This window comes from Rutilus rutilus, assembly GCF_951802725.1.
Source record: "Rutilus rutilus genome assembly, chromosome: 20".
Taxonomy (NCBI): Eukaryota; Metazoa; Chordata; class Actinopteri; order Cypriniformes; family Leuciscidae; genus Rutilus; species Rutilus rutilus.
The window spans coordinates 25,802,265-25,820,634 of record NC_140225.1 but is presented as its reverse complement, the minus strand read 5'-3'; positions in this window follow the sequence as shown (position 1 = coordinate 25,820,634).

Below are 18,370 nucleotides of genomic sequence, written 5' to 3'. Positions count from 1 at the left end.
ATGATGGTAGCCCTGTTTGTGCTTTATAGAGTGAATTTACACCTTTGCCATTAACATGTTTATAAATAACTGAAAAAACAACAAATGTCAGAGCATGTCAGAACACCTCCAGGGCCCAGAAAACCCCTCAGACTCCAGAGGGTTAATTACTCATGTCGTTCCAAACCTGTAAGACCTTCGTTCATCTTTGGAACACAAATGAAAAGAGATTTCTGTCCCTCCATTTGGAGTAACGCAATTTACACATTCAAGATTCACATTCAACGATAGGAAAGACATGATTAATATATTACAATATATTGAATAATACATACAGAATTTACACTTTTCATATATTGAAAAATATGTGACAATATATTTACTAATATATCATAATGTATGTAATTTTATATTCAGCAATACAATTCATAATATATAGATGTATATGTGATCAGATATGGTACTGCATGTGTAATATATTGCAGATATATTTACTCATGCAACATAAACATCCATATTTAGAGAAATATATAATGTAATATATTTCTTTTTTCTTTTTATTATTTACATTATAAATGTAAGGGTGGATTCGAGAACCGGTCCACCACGGTCAAAACTACCGTGTTACCCTGAGAGGGTGGGAGGGCAGTGACAAAATCTAGTGCGATATGGGACCAGGGTCTTGAAGGGATCGGCAGCGGTTGAAGGAGCCCATCTGGGGGTCGATTGGAAGTCTTACCAATGGCACAAACTGAGCAAGCCAAAACAAAACTGTGAACGTCGCGAGCCATACGTGGCCACCAAAATCGTTGCTTGACTAAAGATGTAGTGCGACTGACTCCTGGATGACAAGCCACATTGGAACAATGCCCCCACTGAATAACGTTGGACCGTAATCCCTCTGGCACAAATAAACGGTTCGGTGGACAGCCAACCGGAGGCGTTACCCCTTGTAAGGCCATCTTGACCTTCGATTCGACCTCCCATGTGAGTGTGGAGATAATTAGGGTCTCCGGAAAAATACACTCGGGAGTAGACGGGCGATCGGAACGGTCAAAAATGCGCGATAAAGAATCGGGCTTGATGTTCTTGGAACCCGGGCGGTACGAGAGAGTAAAGTCAAAACGTCCGAAAAAAAGTGCCCACCGAGCCTGCCTGGAGTTCAATCTTTTAGCGGTTCTAATGTATTCCAGATTCTTATGATCGGTCCAAACGATAAAAGGCGTTACCCCTTCTAAGGCCGTCTTGACCTTCGATTTGACCTCCCATGTGAGTGTATGGGGGTGTTAAAAGCAGTCTTCCATTCATCCCCCTTCCTGATGCGGACCAAATGATAAGCATTACGTAAGTCCAATTTAGTGAAGATCGACGCTCCCTGCAACCTCTCGAAGGCTGAAGACATCAGCGGCAAAGGATAAGTATTCTTTACCGTGATGCTGTTCAGCCCCCGGTAGTCAATACAAGGTCGCAGGGACCCGTCCTTCTTCCCCACAAAAAAGAACCCCGCCCCCGCTGGAGAAGGGGAAGGACGGATGAACCCCGCTGCTAGAGAATCAGAAATATATTTCTCCATAGCCTCTCTTTCTGGAACAGAAAGTGAATATAACTTGCCCTTAGGCGGAGACGTACCTGGCAGTAACTCTATAGCACAGTCATAGGGACGATGCGGAGGAAGAGAAGCAGCACGAGACTTACTGAACACTTCCTTCAGGTCCTGATACTCCGTGGGCACGTTTGATAAATCCACTGCTTCCTCCTGAAACGCAGAAACAGAAACAGACGAACAAGCAGACACAAGACAGGACTCATGGCATTTACTGCTCCACTCCAACACTGATCTCTGCTGCCAGTCAATCTTGGGGTTGTGTTTAATGAGCCAGGGGTGTCCTAAAACAATGGGTGCGAGGGGGGAGTCCAGAATGTAGAATGAAGTGGTTTCCGTGTGGTTGCCAGATACGATGAGTGTGATAGGTCCAGTGGTGAATGAAATGGTAGGAAGAGCTTGGCTGTTTAGAGCGTGAACTGCAATGGTACGGGTGAGAGGTAGAAGGGGAGCCTGAATCTTGAGTGCAAATGTGTAGTCCATGAAGTTACCTTCTGCCCCGGAGTCCAGAAGTGCACGACAGTCGTGAGTGTGTGCTGACCATCTTAGTCTTACCGGGAGGAGCGTAGATGTTGATGTCTTCTCAGCGGAGATCCCACCCGACAGTAGCCTCAGATTTACTGCCGGGCTTGCCCTTTTACCGGGCAGTTATAAGCAAAATGTCCCGCAGCTCCACAGTACAGGCAAAGGCCCTGGGATCTCCGCCTTTCCTTCTCCTCCCGGGAAAGCCGAGCTCGCCCGACCTGCATGGGCTCGTGATCGTAGACGGGGCTGACCGCGTCCCCGCCGCTGGCTCGCGTAGTCTCCGCCGCTCCAGAGACCCGAGCGGGTAACCTCCAACGTTCGACTCGGGAGAGTCGAGAATCTACACGAAGCGCCAGTTCGATCAACTCATGAAGTGAAGTGGGTAAGTCCAGGGCATAAATCTCTCTCTGGACGCGGTCAGCCAGCCCATGCAGGAACATATCCCACTGCGCCTCCTCGTTCCACTGACACTCTGCCGCCAAAGTCCGGAACTCGATAGAGTAATCAGATACAGATCTTTCGCCTTGCTTGAGGTCCGCGAGGACCCGTGCCGCTTCTCTTCCCGCTACCGCACGGTCGAAGACTCTTTTCATTTCGGCGGCGAGTGTCTGGAACGAGGCACAGCATGGATCTTGGTTCTCCCACACCGCCGTCCCCCATAGAGCTGCCCTCCCAGTCAGTAGCGTGAGCACAAACGCCACCTTGCTCTGTTCAGTAGCGAAGGTCCTGGGCTGCAGAGAAAAATGCATTGAACAGCGTGTTAGGAATGCTCTGCAATAGTTTGGCTCACCATTGTATGGCTCGGGAACAGGTAGGCGGGGCTCTGACTGGGAGACGCTCTCTGGTGGTACGGGGGGAGCGGCCGGTGTGGGTGGCGCAGTGGGAACTCGTAGATGTTGCAATTGCTGGGTGAGCTCGGACACCTGCGCCACAAGAGCTTGAATAGCCCGACCCGACTCGTTCATGTTCCTCTCCTGGGTATCCATCCGTGAAATGCTGGACTTGATGAATTCCTCCAAAGGAGAAGAGGATCCGCTTGCTGCTTCCATCGATTGGTCAGATCGTTCTGTCATGATATATTACGCGGAAGCAATGATGCAAGTAACTCTTTATTGAGGGGTCAAAAGACACAAAAATGTACAGGAACTCAGGTGGGCTGGTGGCGCAGGGACTAGATGGTCAGCGTGCTGGTGAAGACAGGTGACGGTGAATCCAGTGACAGTGAACATCCAGACGAGATGAGACGAACACCACGAAGACACCGAACAGGAACTTGAATCAGGAACAGGACTGGAAACGGCACACGATGACACACACTGAGGACACCAACAAACGATCTGACAAAGAGAGGAGAGTGCGATGAGTCTTTATAGGTGAGTGAATTGGCAGCAGCTGATGCGGGGAATAAGATCAGCTGGCACGCTGATCAGCAGGAACGAGCGGTCACACCCACTCACACACACCCACACACATAGAACAACAAATACACGAGACACGAAGAAAACAGTGAATTCATGAACCGTGACACTTGTCTATTACCACCCACTGCTACTTACACCAACGACGTAAATAAGCTCAGTTACAATAGCTTAATATGTGGGAGAGTGTTGCTAGAGAGTGACAATATTGTATTGCAATAGGTAGCAATTCAAAGTCAATAACAAATCAAAACTAGTTAGCACATCCTTTGTAATTGAAAAGGTTTAATGACAAAATATGGTTATGGTTACACTTAAAATAGTTACAAAATAGATGTATGATAATGTCCGATTACCTATGGCAGGTTTTTTTTTTTTTGATAACTTATACCATTAATTGTACCCAGCATATATGTAAAATGTTACCTGAGAGAGAGAGAGAGAGAGAGAGAGAAGAGGAGGTAAGGAGAGAGAGCCCCAAGAATGGGAGCCAGAGAATCAAAAGAGGAAAGAGCCCCAAGAAAGGGACCCAGAGAATAAAAGAGGCAGAGCAACAGTTAAAATCTTGTTTTATCCTTTCCCTGACCATGTGACTTTGGCCCAAATGTGGGACGCTCAAACTGACCAATCAGATAATTACAACTTCCCCCATTGTTCTAAAGGTGTGACAATTCATAGACCCCTGAAGTACACACATCTTGGCCTACAGGCCTTGATCACTATCAGCCCCTCTGTGCCTTTGGGAACTCCAAATGGTCCTTGTGGTAGAAAGAGTGAAAGAGTCTTTGTGCAAATGTCTTTGTTGATTTCAAATATCTTGGATTATTTTCAAACCTACATAAATGTTTAATATTTTCAAGCTAGTTAACAAAAGTACATGCACACCTACATGTACTAAAGCAGCGGTTTTCACTAGGTCAAAGAGCCACAGGGGAGGCGCGGGCACGAAACACGCAAAGAAAAAATAACTGTATGCAGCTCTTTTGATATCGGTAATTGTATTAGCTTTAAAATGCGTTGTTTCCTTGTCCCAAGTCAACAGAAGTCAGCATTAAGGGAGGAGACGGGACCCAGCAAAAAACGTAGGAAATATGATCCTGAGTACTTAAAGTTAGGTTTCACACGGTTAAATTGAAACTCCGTATTACGGAGCCCGGGAAGTCACCTGTGGGCAAAAAAAAAAAAAAAACCTGTGGCGACGGTCATCGCAATACGTCCGCTCAGTTTATAAACCGTACTCACGAATTCTCAAACTGTTCCCTCTGTTTAACAAATCATGCCCACGAGTTTCTAATCCGCGCTCTCAGATTTGTAAACCGTGCCTTCAGTTTTTGCAATCTGTAACCTACCCACAAATTCATAAATCGTGCCCACGCTTTCGCAATCCGTTCCCACGGGTTTGTAAACTGTACTCACGGATTTGTGGCTCACCCTCATTTTAGAAGAACACCAGGAGACCGTTGTCTACAGTCCAAAACTGAAGTCTTATTAATTGGCACTCCTTTAAATGTCAGTAAATGTAAGGATTTTAGAATCTCAGTAGACAACACCCAATTGTCCCCCTCTGGCCAGGTTCGTAACTTGGGCGTTATTTTTGATGCCCAGCTAACTTTTAATTCTCATTTTAAAAACATAACGAAGGTTGCTTTTTTCCATCTGAGGAACATTGCGCACATTAGACCGTTTCTCTCTAGGCCTGATGCGGAGAAGCTTATCCATGCCTTCATTACGTCAAGGCTTGATTATTGTAATTCTCTCTTTGCGGGTTTACCAGCAAAGTCTATTAAGAGGTTGCAATATATACAGAACTCTGCCGCACGTGTTTTGACTCACACGTCATCACGTCATCACATTACACCTGTGCTCCAGCAACTGCATTGGCTTCCAGTTCAGTCACGTATTGATTTTAAAGTTCTGATTTATAAAGCAGTACATGGGCTGGCTCCAGATTACATCTGTGATTTGGTTACTCCATCCATTCCTGCTCGCTCTCTCCGCTCTGCTGGCTCTCTCTCTTTTTCAGCCTCGTTGCAAATTAAACACTATGGGGGGAAGGGCCTTTTCCTGTAATACGCAAAAGTTATGGAATACATTACTTGCGTCTATCAGGGATGCTGCTTCTGTGGATTGTTTTAAGAGACTTCTTAAGACACATCTTTTTAGTCAAGCTTTTAATTTATAAATTGTGTATGTTTTGATACTTTTTTTTTTTTTTTTTTTTTTTTTACTGCAATGTTTGATTGTTTGACTTTTGTTATATATGCTATAGCGCTTTGAGTATGTGAAAGGCGCATTATAAATAAAATGTATTATTATTATTATTATTATTATTATTACTGCATTGGCTCCCTATTAAACATGAGCTGTGTCCCAATTCGGGTGCTGCATCCTCCGAAGGCCACATTTGAAGGCCGATTGCGTCACAGCGGCGTGACGAAGGCTGTCCCAAGTCTAAGGATCCTTCTAATGCGGCCCACCGTCAGTCTTGTCAAGTCTGAGGTTTTCCCGCGGAATTGGGATACTTTTACGTTGTTGCCGAGGGTAATAATTTTTTCTGTGGGTTGATTTCCACCCCTGTAAGTACGATTTCGACGCACCACCACCCCCAAAATATCCCTCAGACGCACAAAACCAGTGGAGAATTCGGCCGCCCGATGGAGAGGAGCTGATGGGCTTTTTGGACTACTTTTGTTGGACAGACCTGGCAACCATCAGACCTGGCAAAATGACAGTCCTTCTTTCTCCGGGCCACGAAGGATAGAACGAGGAACCAGCAGCAGCCAAGAGAAACGAGACCAAGAGGATGAGCTGATTGAGATATTTAGGGAGGATATGAAGTTTCAGAGAGAGAGACAGAGCAGGGAGAGAATGGACAAATTGTTTTCTCTTCTTGACAGATTGGTAGAGAAATAAACTATAAATTTGTAAATTAAACAATCGTAAACATTATTTTTATGTAAGTTATCATTTGTAAATGAAACAAAAAATATTTCTGTGCATTGTTTATTTTTGTAATGCAAGTTATAGCTTCTAAATGTCATTTTATTACATTTATTTTTGTCATGTCATGCAATTTGTACATTTGATACAAAATAAACTGTTCTATACATTTTTACTTACAGTAGCCTACTTTTTACAACTATTTACAAGATAAGTTAAGTTTAAGATAAGAAAAAACAAAAGTTTAAAATATAGCTGTGAGCAGCGATTACGGGCCCTTCATCGCTGCTCGCAGCTATATATATATATATATATATATATATATATATACACACACACATATATATATATATATATATATATATATATACACTCACCTAAAGGATTATTAGGAACACCATACTAATACTGTGTTTGACCCCCTTTCGCCTTCAGAACTGCCTTAATTGTACGTGGCATTGATTCAACAAGGTGCTGAAAGCATTCTTTAGAAATGTTGGCCCATATTGATAGGATAGCATCTTGCAGTTGATGGAGATTTGTGGGATGCACATCCAGGGCACGAAGCTCCCGTTCCACCACATCCCAAAGATGCTCTATTGGGTTGAGATCTGGTGACTGTGGGGGCCATTTTAGTACAGTGAACTCATTGTCATGTTCAAGAAACCAATTTGAAATGATTCGAGCTTTGTGACATGGTGCATTATCCTGCTGGAAGTAGCCATCAGAGGATGGGTACATGGCGGTCATAAAGGGATGGACATGGTCAGAAACAATGCTCAGGTAGGCCGTGGCATTTAAACGATGCCCAATTGGCACTAAGGGGCCTAAAGTGTGCCAAGAAAACATCCCCCACACCATTACACCACCACCACCAGCCTGCACAGTGGTAACAAGGCATGATGGATCCATGTTCTCATTCTGTTTACGCCAAATTCTGACTCTACCATCTGAATGTCTCAACAGAAATCGAGACTCATCAGACCAGGCAACATTTTTCCAGTCTTCAACTGTCTAATTTTGGTGAGCTCGTGCAAATTGTAGCCTCTTTTTCCTATTTGTAGTGGAGATGAGTGGTACCCGGTGGGGTCTTCTGCTGTTGTAGCCCATCCGCCTCAAGGTTGTGCGTGTTGTGGCTTCACAAATGCTTTGCTGCATACCTCGGTTGTGTGTGTGCTCAAGGACACAAAATACTGTGGTTCTCCTCCTAGAAGCTTAAAAAGAAATCAGCCATCTTGACTTTACTGGAGTTCAAGGACATGAAAAGGCGGACAGCTTGCTCCTGCGAGGCCTTGAGAATGATCTTGGAAAATTTGGAAAAGTAACAACTTGCGTCAATCAAGAAGATTAGAACCTAAATTAGGTGGGAAACAACAAAGGCAATCAGCTCATCAGATTTTTATACTCCTTTGGATACTGATACATCATTAAATCTTTTACACTCAAAAAAATTTAGTAAATTTTAAAGCTGTGAAATCAATGAAATATACTGTATGAATTGAGTAAATGCAAAAAAAAAAAAAAAAAAGTAAATCTGAGTAACTGCATCTGGTACATTAACACATAAAATTGAGTAGAAATAATTTAACTTTTAAACATTTAAAAAACAATATTTATGAGTAATATTACATGTTTTTATTTATGAGTAATATTAACTTTTTTTTATTTCCTCTAAACCTTTGTAAAATAGTATTCCATACAACCACCAGTATACATGACATTGACCTTTATTGTAGATGAGTACAGCAATACAGCATATTTTACACTGTTTTAACATGTAATAATGCCTACATTTAAACTCATTTAACAAACATTTTAAAAGTAAAAATGAAACATTTAAACATTCAGGTAGCCTAATTCAAGTGTAATCAACCAGTCTGTTGTCCAATTTCCACCGGATCAGCGCTGGTTCTCGTGCCGGAGATGGACTCGCGCTCTGCGGGTGAACTTCTAACTTTAGACCGCCGTTTCACTCGTAGCCGAAAGATACTGAGAGTGACTGACTCCATAACCTGCCAATAAACAAACAGTGCACAGTTCTGAGGACATTTTATCATCCAAATTAATTATATTCATTTTTTTTTTTTAATGCAAGGCATTTCAATCACACGGAAAGACAGGCGCGACTCTCGTTTAGGTGTCACATTACGCCTCTGTATGTTGTTTTTCATTAAATTATATGATTTAAAGCACAGTAATGATTTTATAGATAAAATAGAACATACACAAACCTGAATTTCACAGACACAATTTAAGTCAGACAATCAAGTAAACGATATTCAGAGATTCTATTAAATTAATAAAGTTAAATATTACTGTAATAAGCCACAGAATTATTTTTTAGAGTGTAACAACACTGACAGCCCAGATCCGTCCCACATCTGGCACATGTGGAATACTGATCTTGCCCACCTGCAGTGTGGAATGACGGCCCCCTTTGGTGGTCCACCCCTGTTTGCCAGATCTGGGCCACAAGCAGGCCATAGCAATGCCACATGTCAGCCAAGAGCAAAGAAATAAACCAGAATTTGACCTTATACGAGCCACACAATCTGTGGATATGAAATATTAAGTCATCTCAGCCTTAATAAGCCTGTTAACAAGCAGAATCATTAAAGGAAGGAAGAGAACAGAAAAAGAGACGAGTAGAAACACATGAACTACAACTGACTTCTGACAGCCTTAGATGAAATCAACTGAAGATAAAAGAAGACAATAAATCTCTGAAGATCTCAGCAGAGGAGGATTAAACAACTCCACAAACAACATGCTTCACGTATTACTAACCAGATTGACTTTATTTCATATGTCTACAAAATGTATTAAGAATTAACAGGGGTTTAACTCTAATGTGTTTAATTTGAAGTAACCATAACAGTGATTAGTGTTTCCATTAATTGGGCTCTTAACTTGAGATCAGGTGATGATGTTTATAACTTTTGATCATTTTAAAATCATCATGAAATAATCTGAAGATGTAATTCAAATCTAATCAAATCTAGCAATTATGTTGTGCCATTAATATATTTACGTCACATCCCTGTGTTACTGCAGAATGAGATCCAGCAGTATTATAAAAAATCAGTAAGAAGATTTTAACAAACATGAGCACAAAAAAGTAATCTATGATGACACACAGATATTAACAATCAGCACATGAATCTCAACAATGGTGACAAACAAAAGTACCTTACTGCAATGCATGCTGGGTACCAGCATAGTACAAAACTCCCAGCATGCATTGCAGCGTGAATAAATTATGCAGCTGAATTGTCCTATTATTTTGTTTAATTCTAAATATTTGCTTTTATTTTTTGCTGTTGTTTTTGTTGTGACATTTAGTAGCTTTTATGTGATGTTCAGAGTTGATCTGATTATCTGAATATTTTGTTGATTGTCACCATTGTTGAGATTCATGTTGTTCATGTTCATGCTGGTTGTTGATATATGTGCATGTCAGTCTCAGACAACTTTTTTTTTGTTAAACTCGTCGAACTGATTGCTGTAGTAACACAGGGTTTATAATGTGAATGTATTAATTAAACAACATAATTAATTGTTAGATTCAAATGACACCAGTAAATTAGGCTATTTCATGATGATTTCAAAACCATCAACAGGTAGCTATCATCACCTGATCTCATTTCAGTTTTTTTTTTGTTTTTTTTTGCTGCAAATGTGTTTATACTGTGTTACACACTGTCACAGCAGCCAAAAAAGACAAAAGCTATAATAAGAGTTAAGAGCCCAACAAATGGAATCACTAATCACTGGTATGGTGACATCAAATGAAACACATTAGAGTTAAACCCCTGTTAATTCTCAATATCAACTTCTGTAGACGTCTGACAGAAATAAAGTCAGTCTGGTTAGTAATAAGTGAAACTGGTAATGTTGTTTGTGGAGTTGTAACGAGTGGTTATTTCAGTCAAAGTTGCTCTTCTATCAGCTTGAATCAGTTGGCCCATTCTCCTCTGACCTCTAGCATCAACAAGGCATTTTCGCCCACAGGACTGCTGCATACTGGATGTTTTTCCCTTTTCACACCATTCTTTGTAAACCCTAGAAATGGTTGTGCGTGAAAATCCCAGTAACTGAGCAGATTGTGAAATACTCAGACCGGCCCGTCTGGCACCAACAACCATGCCACGCTCAAAATTGCTTAAATCACCTTTCTTTCCCATTCTGACATTCAGTTTGGAGTTCTGGAGATTGTCTTGACCAGGACCACACCCCTAAATGCATTGAAGCAACTGCCATGTGATTGGTTGATTAGATAATTGCATTAATGAGAAATTTAACAGGTGTTCCTAATAATCCTTTAGGTGAGTGTTTGTTGTTTTTTCACGTGAATAAATACATAGATCGACTGTTTCAGGGATGTACTTTAATGGTCCAGTGGCAGAACTTTTGCCAAGCGTGTCATAGGTTCTGAGTTCTAATCCGCACTCGTATATATATTTTGTTTCTTTTTCATCAAAACCGATTATATTTATCAGTGGTTGTATATCAAGCAGGGACAGATTTGTGCGCATTTTGTTTCGTGATTTCACCGGAACGAATAGAGTAGAGTCTCCTCAACGGATTGAAGCGCGCGTCCGAGTGAAGAATGTGCGGCCGCTGCGGCGTGTGCGCGAGCCACAAGAGAACACTGTATCAGCGCCACTGATCGCAGTGGCAACGAGCACTTTGATCACTTGATTAAAAAAAACACATTTCAGCGCTAGATTGCTTCTTATTTAACAAACGAACGAAACGAATACTTTGCTAGTTAACTGGAGATGTTTTATTTATTTGTATTGGTACATCCGTGCTGCGAGATAATATCGACCCTGTCAAAAAGTGGTGGGAACATGTCCCACCCGCAAATTACGCCTATGATGACGAGACACGAGGAGAAATTGACAAAGAACTGTCCGACACAGCCCACGTAGCTCTCACTACAGATGGATGGACCTCCAGGGCCACTGAAAGTTTCCTCATGGTGACCGCTCACTATATTATTTCGGAATGGGAAATGAGAAGTACTGAAGCGTTTTTTATTTATTTAATTCAAAATTTCTATCAGATTTAATGTTATACCTTGACAAACTATACATCATTAAAAAGATATAAGACTCAAGTTTCAGTATTTGACCACTATTGTATTCTGAGAAACTCATAGTGACAGTTATGTCTTAATTTGTGTCAGGAGTTATGAAATGAAAAAAATGAGTGATACCTGTAGATTTAAAAATCATGGTTTCCCCTTTATGGTTGAATCACGGAAGCTACACCAGTTACCTTTGCCAAGAGATTCAATTTATTATGTATCATGTGTCAGACAGAGAGAAACAGGCATATAAGAATAAGGCTACATGAGAGGTCTTCATTCCAGATTTCTCTGTTCCCCATTTCTTTATCTTCTCATCCCATCATGCTAGATGTAAATGGTTTCTCTGGCTTTATGTTTCTCTGCCATTAAGTTTCTCTAAGCTTATACCATTGTTTCTCTGTTTCTCATGCCTCTGCCTCATGCCTTTGTTTCTCATGCCTCTGCCTTTGTTTCTCTGTTTCTCTGAGGTGGTACAGTAAGATAGAGCTTATATACATTACAGAGCAGCTTCCTTTTAAGGTAACAAAGTATGTTGCTTAAGCTTTAAAAATGGAACGTATATGTCATAGAACATATGGCACAATTCACTTCCATATTAAGAACATATCTTTGTTGCTTACATCTGCATCAGTTGCAAACATGTTACATTGTACACACCCTCTACAAAATATAGCTCATCCACCTGTCTCATGTGACATGATCTTCACATGGTTCCATTCTATCTATAGTCTCCTCATGTACTCAACACATGCACATGAAAATCTGACTTGACAAAATACATTATGAAATTATGAATATAGAAAAATAATACAAATACATAACATTAAACAGTAAATTTTAGTCTTCATACCTTTAATATGAATTATGCGTCAGCCTCTCCCATTCATAAAAAAAACTCCATGCTGTCGTCATGACAGCGATACACAAAACAACGTCCCTCAGGGCTTTAGCTCAAAAATATGCAGATTTGAAGAAATATTGATAGATTCTCATAGATTTACATCATATTTCTATAGACAGGACTAATATTTATTGAATTTATACCCAAATGCGTCGATGTAATCTTTATGAGCGTTTGGTACTCTGATTTACTGTGTTTTCAATTCATACCAGCAGCCTGAGGGCGCTATATGCACAGTAATAGTCCATATATGGAACATGAAGAAGAGCCAATCATGTGACATTCCAGGAAGCCTCGAACACACACACAGCTAACAGAGATCGCGCTGTAACATGCAGATAAAGACGTTTTGAAGACAATAAACATGATTGCAATGATATCTGATTTGCCTGTGTTCTTTAAGCCATGCCAGGTATTTTCATAATAATAGATTATATTTATAATGTAATGCTAATCTATATAGACTTTATCATCGTGCAGAATACTATCAAATAATATATTTTCTGTCTGATTTTTTTATCTGAAGCCAAATTAGATCACAGGAGATTATTTAAAACACTCGACTTGAGTTATAAAGTAAGTTTGGAGCACAAACATGGTTTTAATCTCATATATTCAGCATATGGGAAATGATATTATTGATGGGTGGATATTGACTTCTAGCCACTATTTCGTTTGTTTATATATTTTAAACTTATTGCATCTTTACATGCAAATATTTTGTAAATTTTGTGTAAATTTGCTTTGTATTTTATATTGTAATTTAATGTCTTGTAACCTATGATTGAACGTGCTATACAGGACTCCCTTGTAAAAGAGACTGTGTCTCAATGGGACTTTTCCTGTTTAAATAAAGGTTATATATATATTGTCGTGTATTGATGGTGTGCTAAGCTAACATGCTAGCTAGCCCTGGGTGCACCTGCCACCCAACTGTTATTATTTTATGATTTTTTCTAAATAGGATTGCTTACTGAAATGTTTCTTTATTCAAGAAGGGCATTTGAGAAAAAAAATTAGAACTTTGATTAAAGAAATTAGGGTTTGAAACCTATGAATAGCCTGTGAATAGCCAGTCGTTAGTAACTATAATGCAGACAAAAGAAATGCATATTTAGAGCCATAACCAGGCTGGAGAGGTGTGAATGAAACCCTATTGTAATTGTACCGATTTTTATTATTATTTTTCTTCTGCCGTAAAACGCATCGTGCAGCCCAAACCGTAAGAGCTGGAACGTTGAAACTTTGCCAGATGGTAGTACAAAAATCGAGGAGAGGTTATCAAATTATGACCCCAATTATTCTCCCCAAATTGAGGACTACCATTTGGCCAAGTTTCAAGGTTCCAGCTCTTACGGTTTGGTCTGCACGATGCGTTTTAGGGGAAAATAATAATAATAATAATAATTAAAGCTGCAAGCAGCATTTATCGGGGTTCAAGCATTTAAGGCCTTTAAGCACATAAGCATTTAAGACATTAAGTTTTATTTAGGAAGCTTTTAACCACTGAAATAATAGATGGTAAAGTCCATTTACAGCCAATACAGGCAATTTACCATAGGAAATATATGGTTTTCAAAGCTTTTTAACAGTTATAGCGCCACCTATAGTCCGATCTCCATAAAACTTTTTTTGTTTTGAGTTTTCCTTTAGGATTTATAGGCTTTTGAGTGTATTTTGCCACACCCATTTTGTAAATTACCCTGTTATAGCCAATCAAATGCAAAAGTTCTACTTTTTTTCGATAATTATTTATCTAGAGAGTCCAGAGAATTGTCCTAGATTGGTCTGGTTCCGATTGGGCGAAAAACCAGGGACGGAAAACCAATATGGCCTCTCTCACCGTGACTGAGAGACATCTTTGGCTGACGCTCTCGGAAATGGCCGAGTCTGAGCGCACCACGTTCCTCGACGCCCCGCTTTCCGCCACAGGCCTCTTTGGATCCTCCGTCAAGGATTTCGCGGAGAGATTCGCAGAGGTACAGAAAGCATCACAGGCTATGAAGCACTTCCTCCCGAAGCGCTCCAGCTCTGCAGCAGGCCGTGCGAAACCGTCTGCTCAGAGCTCACAGCCACAGCCACCGTCCACTGCCTCCACTTCACAGCGCCGCCAGGCCCGAAGCGCGAGACCGCGCTCCCGCTCATCCGGTCGCCGCCCCGCTGTACGTGGCCCGCGACCTAGGATTACGGTGAAGCCCGAGGCCCCGAAGTCGTCCTAGCACAGCTAGGAAAACGACGGTGTTTAAGTCCCGCTGCGGCCAGACTCACACCAAAGCTATTCGCTCGTCCAGTTCCAGCAAATGTGACTGTTCCAGTGTTTTCTGCAGCCAACAAGTCGGTTCTGTCACCCGCTTGCCTGCACACAAATGCCGTTTTCACGGCTACCCAGATAAATCCCCAAAAGAGTGTATTTTCTGGTGTCCCGGCCACGGCCGATGGTGTTTCATGTGTAGTAAGAATGCCCACTGCCCAGTGCCCATCCCTACACACAAGCACAGCCTGTCACACAGGGCTCGCGCACATAAAACCGACTCAGATCGGTTGCGCTTCAAACATGGTGAAAGTGCCCACTACCCAGTGCCCACTAACACCGCGTTGTGCATGTCTCATGGTTTCTGTAAAAACGAAACCAACGTGCACTCGCTTCACGCAAGCGAACAATGTTTTCGGTGTGATAGATGTGCCCGCTGTCCCGCGCCCACATCCACACATAGACATGACAGTTCCCACGGGAACCGCCCAGCCCTCCCCCTCGCGGCTGACCACCGCAGAGGAGTCGAGCGCGGGCAATCTGCCCGCTGTTATCAGCGCGCCCCATGCCTCAAATGTCACGAGCGCGATGCTTGTGTTGCAGCACGCCGAAGCCTCTCCATCGCTGAGCGAGCGGAGCGCGCTTCGTATTCAACCCCTAGCTATCCATGCAGACGCATGGGCAAAGCTGCCCGGGGTTTCGAAGTGGGTGCTGAACATTATAAAAAGAGGCTATTCGCTGCAGTTTCGCCGACGCCCTCGCCGCTATGTGGCGCGCGTCGAGACCACGGTAAAAACAGAAGTAGCACATTTACTTCGAGCCGAAGTGACGAAACTATTGAGCAAAGGGGCCATAGAGCCTCTCTCTCAAGTTCAGAGCGAAGGAGGGCTATACAGCAGATACTTCCTGGTACCGAAAAAAGACGGGGGTCTCAGACCCATACTAGATCTAAGGCAACTGAACAAAGTGCTTGTGAAGCGACAGTTCAGGATGCTCACGACCAGACAAATCATTGTGCAGATTCGCCAAGGAGATTGGTTTGTGTCAATAGATCTGAAAGACGCGTATTTTCAAATACAGATAGCGTCACGTCACAGGCGATATTTGAGATTCGCCTTCGAGGGCCAGGCATATCAGTTCACAGTCCTGCCATTCGGTTTGTCCCTGGCACCCCGTACATTTACGAAGTGCATGGACGCGGCGCTCGCACCCCTCAGAATGAGAGGCATACGAGTGCTGAACTATTTGGACGATTGGCTGATTCTAGCGCAATCTCGCGCAGTGCTCATAGAACACACGACCATTTTACTCGATCACCTCGAGGATTTGGGTCTCAGTGTCAATTGGGCGAAGAGCTCTCTGTTACCCAGTCAGAAGATATCTTTCCTGGGCACAGAATTGGACTCGCTGTCTATGATAGCGCGACTATCACCACAGCGCGCGGTAGACATTCAGCGCACAGCGAACGCGTTTCGCTGCGGCGCGTCTGTCCCGCTCAAGAAATTTCAGAAGATGCTAGGTCTCATGGCCTCAGCATCGTCAGTGCTCCAGCTGGGCCTGCTCCGCATGCGCCCGCTGCAGTTTTGGCTGAAAGCGCGAGTCCCACGCAGAGCGTGGGCATCCGGTTCGCTTCGCCTCAGGGTCAATCAGAAGTGCGTCACAGCTCTGAAACCTTGGAGAGCGAACGACTGGTACCAATTAGGTGTAAGCCTGGGGACTTCCTCGAGGGTGAAAGTGGTGTCCACGGACGCGTCCACCTCGGGATGGGGAGCGCTGCTCGAGGGCAGACCGTTCTTCGGCCAGTGGTCGGAACGGGAGAAGCTCCTGCACATAAACTGCCTCGAAATGCTGGCAGTAGACAACGCGCTGACGCGTTTTTGTCCCCAGATAAAAGGACGCCACGTCTTGGTCCGTTCGGACAACATGTCTGTGGTGTCCTACATAAATTGCCAGGGCGGCCTCAGGTCCAAGAACCTGTACAGGCTGGCAGAACGCCTCCTGGTATGGGCTCAGTGCAACCTGCGCTCGCTCAGAGCAGCGCACGTGCCAGGGCTCCTGAACATAGGACCGGACAGACTGTCCAGGAACAATGTTCCGGCAGGCGAGTGGTCTCTACACCCACAGACAGTCCAACTGCTGTGGAAGAAATTCGGCAGAGCGGAAGTAGACCTGTTTGCGTCTCAAGAAAACGCTCACTGTCAGGAATTTTTCTCAAAGAGCAGGAGCGCGCTGGCCCATGTGTGGCCCCGCCGCCCGCTCTATGCTTTTCCCCCCGTCTCTCTCCTGCCTCAGGTGATAGAACGGATCAGGGAAGAAGGATGCTCAGTACTGCTGGTGGCACCGTTCTGGAAAAACCAACCTTGGTTCCCAGTCGTGATGCAGTTAGCAAGTACTGCCCCGTGGCCAGTACCAGTGAGGAGAGACCTCCTCTCACAGGCCCACGGTTCGATCTGGCATCCTCACCCGGAACTGTGGTCCCTTCATGTCTGGGCCATCAACGGGTACATGTTGGACTCCCTGAAGGAGTATTAAACACGATCACGCAGGCTAGAGCTCCGTCTACGAGACGACTCTATTCCTCGAAATGGTCAGTGTTTTCGGGCTGGTGCACAGCCCGTGGTGTGTCACCCACAGACTGTGGTGTGGCGGAGGTGCTTTCCTTCCTACAAGAGCTGTTGGATGGGGGCAGGGCCCCCTCCACGCTCAAAGTTTATGTGGCGGCTATAGCAGCGTTCTCAGAAACAACGCTTGGTCAGTCAATAGGAAGGAACGATTTAGTCATCCGCTTCCTTAGAGGGGCTAAGAGACTGAATCCTCCCAGACCTCCCTCAGTCCTCGTATGGGACCTTTCTACGGTTCTGGAAGCCATGAAAGGTGCGCCATTTGAGCCTTTACAGTCAATCGATTTGAAACACCTGTCTTTCAAGACGGTGTTTTTGCTGGCTCTCGCTTCGGTGAAGCGCATAGGGGATCTGCACGCGCTCTCTGTGAGCCGCGGCGTGCATTGAGTTTGGGCCTAATGACTCAAAAGTTATACTCAAACCTAAGCACGGTTATGTTCCGAAATCCCTCAACACACCGTTTAGGGCGCAGGTTATCTCCCTGTCAGCCCTACCGGTCCCTGATGAGGAAAGAGACGCGAGCCTCCTCTGCCCAGTCAGGGCATTACGAGCTTATGTGTCTCGCTCGTCTGGTTTCAGACAGACGGAGCAGCTCTTTGTTTCGTTTAGCGGACGTTCTAAGGGACTAGCCGCGTCGAAACAGAGCCTATCCAGATGGATAGTTGATGCTATAGCGCTGGCATACGCCTCCAAGGGCATGCAGTGCCCGTTGGGTGTCAGAGCGCACTCCACGAGAGGCATGGCCTCTTCGTGGGCCTGGTCAAGTGGGATTGCCTTGCAAGATATTTGTATGGCGGCAGGCTGGGCCTCCCCGTCTACATTTATAAGGTTTTATAACCTAGAGGTTCCCGCCCTGCAGGCCAGGCTGCTGTCGGTCTAAGTTTACCAGTATTATCTGACCTGATGCGTCAGCTCAGAATGCTGCGTCTACTAGCTATCGAGATGTGCCTGGGCAAACTGTGTAAGACCCACATTCCCCCATCAGTTCAGGCCGTACCCCGCCCTGTCTGTATGATGAAATTCGCGTCTCAGCGACG